The sequence below is a fragment of the Tamandua tetradactyla genome, chromosome 5, assembly GCF_023851605.1.
Source record: "Tamandua tetradactyla isolate mTamTet1 chromosome 5, mTamTet1.pri, whole genome shotgun sequence".
In the NCBI taxonomy this organism is placed as follows: domain Eukaryota; kingdom Metazoa; phylum Chordata; class Mammalia; order Pilosa; family Myrmecophagidae; genus Tamandua; species Tamandua tetradactyla.
In genome coordinates this window covers 176,730,615-176,740,463 of record NC_135331.1, presented here as the reverse complement: position 1 = coordinate 176,740,463, position 9,849 = coordinate 176,730,615, and positions in this window count along the sequence as shown.

The following is a 9,849-nucleotide window of genomic DNA, read 5'->3' as shown; positions in this document are numbered from 1 at the left end:
CTCCTTCTCCACCGGCAGTGCTCCAGCCGCCATCTTACCCTTCTTCCTCCCTCCCACTCTGGCAGCATTCCAGCTGCCATCCTATCCTTCCCTTTCTCCTTCTACCCCAAAGGCTCTCCCATTACCAGCATGCCCCCCACCCCTCGCTTCAGCTCTTCTGCCACCAGCTAGTTCCTCGCTATCCTTACCCATAAACTCCCATACCTGCTCAAAAAGTGCTTTGCTCTGTCCCCTCTGGGAGGTTGTGGGACCTGAAGGGTTAATTCGGGTACACACTCCCTTCTCTCTGGCCGATATTTCACACCCTGAAAAATGGTTGGGCTCCTTCTCCAATGACTCAACTACCTATACTAAAGAATTCCAGTATCTAGCTAATGCTTATGACCTCACCTGGCATGACATTCATGCAATCTGCTCTTCTTCCCTCACTACAGATGAAATGGACCACATTTTCAATGCAGTCAGGGCTTATGCTAACCAGGTGCATGTAACTGACCACACCATGCTAGTAGGGGCTGAGGCAGTGCCAGACCAAGAGCCAGGGTGGGAATATCAGGTTGACACTCCAGCGGGGAGGAATTGGTGGACTAGACAGGACAAAATGCTTACATACCTTGTAGCTGGCATGCAGAAAGCTTCACATAAAGTAGTAAACTTCTATAAGCTAAGGGAAATTACCTAGGGTCCTGATGAAAACCCGGCCACTATTCTACACCGGCTCACAGAAGCCCTTTCCCAATATACCCACCTAGACCCCGACTCAGAGGCTGGTAAAACTGTTTTTGCCATACACTTTATATCCCAATTGGCTCCAGATATAAGGCATAAACTTAGAAAAATTGAGAACGGTCCTCAGGCCCCTATCCGTGACCTGGTAAACACGACCTTTAAAATTTTTAATACTCATGATGAACTAGAGAGGGCAGAAAAGGAATCCTGGGACCACCGAAAGGTGAATTTACAAACCAAATCCCTGATTGTGGCTCTGTGGCCCACTTCAATGGAGAAGAAGCCAGCTATGACTAATCCACCACCAAGAAAGTGCTTCAAATGTGGCCTGAATGGACACTGCTCCCAACAGTGCCCTAATCCTCAACCCCCCAAGGGACCATGCCCTCTCTGTGGCACAAAGGAACATTGGAAAAGTGACCACCCCTTGGTGCCTGGCTGTGGAGGGACCTTCCTTCCAACCCCTAACCCACTGCTACCAGTCCTGGGTCTGGCCACCGATGACTGATGAAGCCCAGCCTCAGTGACCCCAATCACCCTCATCGAGCCCAGGGTAACAATCAAGGTAGCGGGTGAGTCCACCCCCTTTTTAGTGGACACAGGGGCTACCTTTTCTGTCCTCCCCTCTTACTCAGGTTAACTCCTTCCTTCCCAGGTCATGGTTATGAGCATAGACGGCCATCCTTCATGCCCCTTAACTATTGGGCCACTTACATGTTTAATAGAAGGGTGCCCCTTACACATTCTTTCTTAGTAATGCCTTCTTGCCCCAGCCCACTAATGGGGCGAGATCTTCTTGCCAAATTAGGAGCCTCACTACACTGGATAAAAAACCCTCAAACAAATTTACTATTACCCTTATGTGTGGCCTCTGCCTCCACTTAGGTTTCCACCCTTCCCATGCCTCCCCTACCACCTCACCTAGTAAACCCAGAAGTGTGGAATACCTCCATCCCCCCTTATAGCTTCCCATCATAAACCAGTTCTCATCCGATTAAAAGACCCATCCTCATTCCCATCTCAGTCACAATTTCCCATCTCCATAACCCATCAGAAAGGGCTACAGCCCATCATTAACCAGCTCAAGGGAAAAGGATTCCTCATACCCACTAACTCACCATGCAACACTCCTATTTTACCTGTCAGGAAACCTGATGGTTCTTACCATTTAGTCCAAGACCTCAGACTAATTAATGAGGCTGTCATCCCCATCCACCCAGTAGTTACCAATCCATGTACTCTTCTCTCACACATACCTCCTCACACTACCCGTTATTCAGTCCTGGACCTCAAAGATGCCTTTTTTACCATCCCCCTGGACCCTGCCTGTTACAATCTATTTGCATTTACCTGGGAAGATCTGGCCTCTTCAGCTGCTCAGCAACTTACATGGACAGTATTACCTCAGAGGGTTCCATATCTTAGGCCAAGCCCTAGCCATCGATCTAATAGAGTGCAATCTAACTCCCAGTATCATTCTCCAATATGTAGATGACTTATTAATTTGCAGCCCTTCTGAAAAGGCTTCTGCGGAGGCTACAGTCCCCCTACTAAATTTTTTAGCTAATAAAGGATATCAAGTTACACTAGCCAAAGCTCAGCTTTCTTCCTCCACCGTCACTTATCTGGGCCTCCGCCTCACTCCCACCTCCCGGCATCTCACAGTAGACAGGCAACAAGCACTCCGTGAACTCCAACCTCCAGAAAATGCTGAACAAGTTTTGTCCTTTCTAGGTTTTGTGGGGTTCTTCTGGCACTGGGTCCCCAATTTTTCTCTCCTAGCAAAGCCTCCCTATGAAGCAGCCAAGCTGATGCCCGCAGGACCACCAGACGACCCCTCCACTATATCCAAAGCTTTCTTGGTCCTCCATAATGCCTTACTTCAATCACCTCCTCTCTCTCTTCCAAATCCTAACAAACCCTTCTTCCTATTCACAGATGAAAAGCAAGGATTAGCGGTGGGAGTCTTAACCCAACCTCTGAGACAAATTTATAATCCAGTGGCCTATCTCTCTAAACAGATGGACCCCACCACCCGTGGATGGCCTCCCTGTCTCTGAGCACTGGCTGTGTCTGCTACCCTAATGCATGAAGCTCTTAAATTACTCTGGGTAGGCTTCTCCAAGTCCTGTCGACACATCGTCTACAAGACCTCTTATCTCATAAGTCCCTCTCTCTGCTCACTCCTTCTCATCTCCAGGAGTTTCAATTACTCTTCTTAGAAAACCCAGATATCACCCTCTCCATCTCGCCTAGCCTCAATCCTGCAACTCTTCTCCCTCAGGGTCCCTTATCAAACCTCTCTCTGCAGCCCACACACCTTTGCACCGAAATCATGGAGGGGCTTGCCTACCCACACCAGGGCCTCTCGGACACGCCGCTCTCACAGGCAGACCTTACCCTCTTTGTTGATGGCAGCTCAGTAATAGGCCAACAAGGAAAGCACAGGGGTTCATACACTATAGTTTCATCCACCAAAATACTTGAGGCTACACGGCTCCCAGAGGGAATCACCTCTCAAAAGGCTGAACTGATTACTCTCACTAAGGCCTTACACCTAGCTGAAAATAAATCCGTTAACATATACATGGACTCCAAATATGCTTTTCTACTAGCCCACTGTCACCCAGCCATATGGAAGGAGTGAGGATTCCTTACCACAAAAGGCTCACCTGTTATTAATGCTAAGCTCATTCAATGCCTGCTCCAAGCACTTCTGTTGCCCTCACAGGTGGCCATCATCCATTGCAAAGGGCACTAAACGGACAACTCGGACATCACCCGCGGAAATAACTGGGCTGACAGTGTTGCACGACAGCTGACTAAAGAGCCCTCTCCTTTAAACCCTCCAGCACCGGTTCTTTTCTTTACTCTCCCTTCCCTCCAACCTGCTTATTCTTCCAGGGAATGTGAAAACCTTCTTGTACAGTGTGGTTCAACTACACCGGAAGGCTGGATCTTCCTCAACAACAATGTGGCTCTCCCAACCAAACCAATAATCTCCCAATATTCTTTCTCAGGCACCTGCTACAGGAACATACTGATTGATTACTGCCACAGACCAGGGAAACTGATCCTGCTGATCCTCCCCATGGTCTCTAGCCAGGAGATGAACTACTCCTTAAGCAGCTTCAGCCTGGACTACTCCAACTGCAGTGGACTGGCCCACACACAGTGATTCTCACCTCTCCTACAGTGGTAAAACTATTGGGTGACTCCTCTTGTCATCACCTATCATGGGTCAAAGTATACAAACGAGATGAGGACCCCTACACTTGTCACTTCCTGGGGCCCATTCGGGTCTGCATCACTCTTGCTACTCATTCTCCTAACCCCCACTGAGGGCACATACTACGTCTGGAAGTTCAAAATCAGGGAAAACTTTAGCCAAGATGATAGATCAACCACTTATATAATTGGCACAGGAGACTGCCCTCTAACAGGTTGTAGCCAGCATATAACCATTCCCAAAAATCCTAAATCAGTTGAAAAGGGCTCGAGGCCATATGCCTGCTTTCCATATGCCCAAACTGAAAACTATTGTAACCAAAACAACTATGACAACATATATGGGGATACCCCTATTGGTCATGCAGAATACATGATGCTTATGAGGAGCCAGCTCATAAAGGTACCTTCTACATTAGCTCCCAGCAATTTTACATAAATATTGCAGATCCCTGGGACACAAGATGGGTAGCAGGAATCCAAAGCAAGCTATACTACAGTGGCTTGTCCCGATACCCTATAAGCACTATTGAAATACACTGTGAATATGTCCTCATTAATACTACTTTTACCCGGGTATCCATCGACATTTCACAGGCTGAGCAAAGCCCCTCCAGCCACCTTGCTCAAAGCTCCACCTCCACAACCCCTCATACATGGCCCCAAATCCTCCAGCAAACCTTACAATTCCTCAACCAAATGCAAATACTCCCTAAGGTATCCCACTGTTTCCTCTGTGCATCATTAAATAGGCCACTGTTGGCAGCTGTCCCTATAAACCTCACTCAAATACACAATCATAGCCCTGATTCCTGCCATACCACTCTAAAAAATGTCCCCCTATGGGAACCAGAGCCTGATAACCTTCCCTACCTCCTGAAAACCTGCTACCTCCCACACATACCCATAAATCAAATAAAACTTCATAGCAAGTGCCAGACTAACATCACTATCCACAACACCAACCATGCCCCCAAAGGACAATATTTCTGGTGTAATGGAACTCTTACCAAGTGCCTTAACTCCACTGCCCCAGGACAATGCTTCCTGGTAACTATTGCTCTATGGGGAGTCCAAACTAACTTAGCTACTGTCCTCTCCTCACTCAAAAAGGGCTGCCTTTCTTCCTATCCTAGTAGGCATCAGCCTAACCACTTCAGTTACAGCCTCAGCCACAGCAGGAAGGGTGCTGGGACACAATATTTTAACCTCTCAAAACTTCGAAACTCGACTACAGGTAGCCCTGGAATCAACATCAGAATCCCTCTCCTCTCTACAATGCCAACTCACCTCACTAGCCCAAGTAACTCTTCAAAATTGATGGGTCTTAGACCTGCTGATAGCCAAAAAAGGAGGAACGTGTATATTCCTCCAAGAGGAATGCTGCTATTACGTCAACGAGTTGTGTCTGGTGGAACAAAATATTCAAACCCTAAACAAACTAAGAGATGATCTCTACCACAGAAAACAAGGAACCAATTCTGCCTTGAGCTGTTTTTCTTGTCCTCTGGCAACATGGCTCCTCCTGCTACTAGGACCAGTTATCCTAATCTGTCTCTTTTTCCTCCTAGCTCCCTGCTTCCTCAGCTTCCTTCAGGGACACATGAAGGAACTATCCCAGGTAACAGTCAACCAAATGCTCCTGCATCATTATCATCACCTGCCTTCCTCACCAGATTTCTACAGCGAGCCTCCCCACTCCCCTGGACATGGCAGTTCTGCCTTATAACCCCACACCACCCCATTTCAGCAGGAAATAGCCAGAAAGATCTTGGTGCCCTATTATCACAAAAAGGCTGGAATGATATGTTGGGGGAACGGGGAAGGGTACTGCCGCTGGAGCTGCGGAGGCTGTGTCACCCCTCCAAACCTGACTTCCAGAACTAATGAACCACCCCTTCTGGATGTCACCTGACCTCCATGCTTAAAAGCTGCCCACGCCAAAGCCCACGCGCGGACTCACCTCCCTCTATCTTGGATTCGGTGTGCTCTACCCGGGAGCGCAGAAATAAACTCGCTCACTTTAAATTTCCTGGTCTACTTTTCTTTTTTCTCACCCTTTTTCCTCTTAAGCCTTTTATTTACAATGATCATAAATTTCATTCATTACCTTCTGAACTGCTTAAATTTTATTTTGAGAATTAAATTATGCATATAAAATCTTAGTAGAATCTAGCATAGTTCAGGCACTCAAATCCATACTATTTTTGTCATTGTTATTTACTGATTTTTCAAACTAATTGAGCTTTGTAAAATCACAGCTTGATTATTTGACTCAAGGAAAACTCGGATCCCTAATTTCTGTTTTAAATTCAAACAAATCCAGTCATGTAATCCAGTACTTTATTTTAAAGTAAAATTTGGAGTAGTAGGAATGATTTAGTCATTCTGCTAGGGATAGGAACACAGAAGACAACTGAAGCAATATTTAATCACAGAGGGTACTAACCTTGTAAGTTTTATTTTGTGAGTTATGTGATAAGTAGAAGAAATTAAAATAGTAAAAGAAGTAAGATTTAAAGATGGCTTTCTTTAATGCCTGAAAGAAAGTAAATCATGTTATGCAGAGAATAAAAAAGAAACATCATATTTTACTCTAGGATATATAGAGAGAAGATAAGTTAGAGTTAAGACTTTGTTTTCACAGTTTTGTAGCAGGCAGGAGTCCTCCTCTTTCTGGTTCAGCTGTGCTCTCTGTGGAAAATCCCCACACATCCCCTCCTGACCTTCAGGAACAGGTAAAACTGCAGGTAAGCAAGATAAGACACATTCCTGGGATATAAACTCTCTCCCCTAACTTTCAGGAACTGGTGAAGCTGCAAGCAGGCAAGATAAGACATTCCTAGGGTGGGGGCCCCTCCCTTAATGGTTCAGTTTTGGGCCATTCTCAACTTAAATCAGCCAATTGCTTACCTTGTCTTTAACATGTCATACAGACTATGAAAGCTAAGGTTGCCTTTTGTTCAGGGCTCAGACTTTCAGAGGCTACTCAGCTGAGCCCTAGGGCCACAGAAAATAGAACCTACTTCCTGAAACTTTAATGCCTCAGCCTGGTTTATTCTATTTCTATATAATGTTCCAGGAGGCTTAAAGCCTTGTCCCTCTTTCGTGCAACAATTTGAGTGCCTCAAACCAGCAATGTCTTCTCCTCCTATTAATGGACTTGATAGAGCCAACAACTTTTGTGACCTCATTGATTCTTATCAGATGAACTACAGAAAATGTTGGTGGAGCTTTATAAATACTAAGCAGGTCCTGGCATGCGGGAGCCGGTCCGGTCCGGTGCTCCCGCTTGGGGTCTGTCTCTCAGCGAGACAGGGGAACTCGGTAGCCGACCGGTCCCGGGGGTTCTAAGGTCTGGAGGGCACGCAAGGCAAAGAATGACTCATGGGAACTGGAGGAGCTGGCAAGGCGTGCGCACCAGAACGTTTATTAGAGGAAGTACAGAGGTTTATATAGTGGTGAGGTGGAAATGGGGGGGGGCCAGGGGAGGCGCGCTGCGTGATTGGTGAGGAGGCTAAGGGTAGCAGCGAGGGATTGGGTGTGCTGAGAGCAGAAAGGTCCACTGGAATGGCTTGAATATGATGTTGCCAGGCAGAGGAATATGGTATTGCCAGGCAGAGAGCGAGAGGACGAAGGTTGGGCCAATCGGAGAGTGAGAAGACAGTGGTGCGATGTGAGGTCAGAAGTTGCTAGGTGAAGGGCCTGAGAGATGAGGCCGATATTACATCTGGAAATTCCTCCTTTTTTTATTTTAAAGGAGGGATAAGGTTAGAGGAGAAGTGGAGAAGGGAGGGCACACTGCTAGGGATTGAGCAACCAGAGGGCTAGGCGGGTAGCAGGCTCCCTTGGAGTCTCGCGAAGGGCAGTACCGACCCATACTCACGGACTTCCCCTGGGGACCCTCGCTGGCTGGGCGATTAGGTCCCAGGGTAGGCAACACTGGCTAACCAGACCTGAGCTTGGCGGCGCTCCTCCAGGCAGGTGGTACCCCTCATTAGCTGTAGGGTAGCAAGAGCGAGTAGTTGGGTTTTTTGCCGGTCAGCGGAAGCACGCCGGTCTAAACACACAATAATTAGGATGAGTAAAATTAGAAGAAGGAGTAGAATACTATAGAAAATTAGGTTCGAAGGTTGAAAGAGTGAGGAGAATTTTGCTGCTAACTCAGAGAGAAGGGTGGTTGAGAGTACAGGATGAATGTGAAATTGGGGAAAGAAGGGGCTATCGGGAGTGAGAAATAGAACACCAGGGGGGTTTTGGATGGTGGCCCAGAGCTCCACGGCTTGCCCTGTGGAGGCAAGGGTGAGCATGGCAATAAGGATTTGAATGAGGGTGGGGGAGACTTGGGGGAAAGTAGGACGGGCTTTCGCATAGAGGCGGAGAAGCTGTTTAGGTAATTCGGTGTCTTCCGGTGCCTTTTGCGGTGGTTTCCCGTCCAAGGACATCCGAGCAGCTTGGTGTGTCAGATTCCTCATTCTGCGACGGAATCGCCTGCTCAGCCATTGCGGCGGATTTGATGTTTTTTCCGGGGGTTGAGGCTGGTTATGGTGCATTTCCTGTAAAGAGATAAGCAAACTCGCGTTCTTGGGTGAGGAGGGAGGGTTGGCCCTCTCAGGTGTTGTTAAGTAGGTCATTGTGGTTGCCCTCCCAGGTGTTGTTAAGTAGGTTATGCTAGCGGACTAGCAGACCTGGGTGAGCCTGTGCAAGGGTCCCTAGTGTTTGTGCAGGAGGGAATTGGAGGGGGCTGCGTAGTGATGCTAGCCCCTGCTGCTGTAAGAATGTTTCGGCCCCATAGGATTTGATTGATTGTGGTTAGGAAGAGGGGCCTGAAGGTGCCCGATTGGCCCTCATCATCTTTCCATTTTAAGGGAAAGGCGGATCGCAAGGAGGGGACGGAGCCCATGGCCCCGACGACAGAGGGCCCTTCTTTTATTTCCCACCGCGTCATAAAGTGTGCTGGCAGACATGATATTTCTGCACCAGAGTCGAGGGTGCCTGTATACCAGCACTCGTCTATTTTAAGCGAGCGGGTAGGTTTATTGGGTGTTATAGGAATTGTCCACATTATGGCTTGAGGGCTCGGTTGAGTCCAGCCTGTGCCTCTTGGGAGCGGGGCTGAGGCGCAACCCTCCTGGAGTTTAAAGGCTGCTGTACAGCCAGCAAGCGGCAGTCTCGGGCCCAGTGATAGCCCTTTTTGCAGCGAGGGCAGGGCGTGGGAGGCTTGTGCTAGGGCCCGCGCAAGGGGGGTCTATAGTTGGACATTCTTTTGCAAAATGGCCGGTTTTGCCACACTTAAAACAGCCTGAGGTGAGAGACATGGCGGTGGCGATGGCCTGGGCTAAGGAGGAGGTTTGGAAGTCAATGTTATCGCATGCTAGGACCCAATCATGCAGCCCCTTCTCCTCTACTGGAATGAGTGCTTGTGTGCAAGGGGGGTTTGCCCCTTCAAAAATGACCTCTTTGGCAAGCGCCGTTTGAGCTTGCTCTCCTGAGACCTTTCACTGACAGGTTTCGGTAACCCGCGAGACAAAGGAGGCGAAATTTTCCTCCTGGCCTTGAGTGAGTTTAGCAAACTTTTCTGGCTTAGCAGCTGAACATGTGCAGAAGGCTCGTAGAGCTACTTCCCTTAACTGGAGCCAGAAGCCCGGTGGGGCTTGCGTGTAGTGCGCAGGAAGGGTGAAGGTGCGTGTCCCGGTGAAGGCTTCAGCCAGGAGGTTAATGCCGGAGGCATGGTCAGTGATAATTTGTTTTCTATTTCTGCATGGAAATGAGCCCGCCAGTCAACATATTGACGGGGGGTGAGGATAGCTCTCGCTAGAGAGATCCTGTCAAAGGGAGTGCATAGCTGCTGGGACAGTTCCTCAATGAGATGGGTGGCGTAAGGGCTATTAA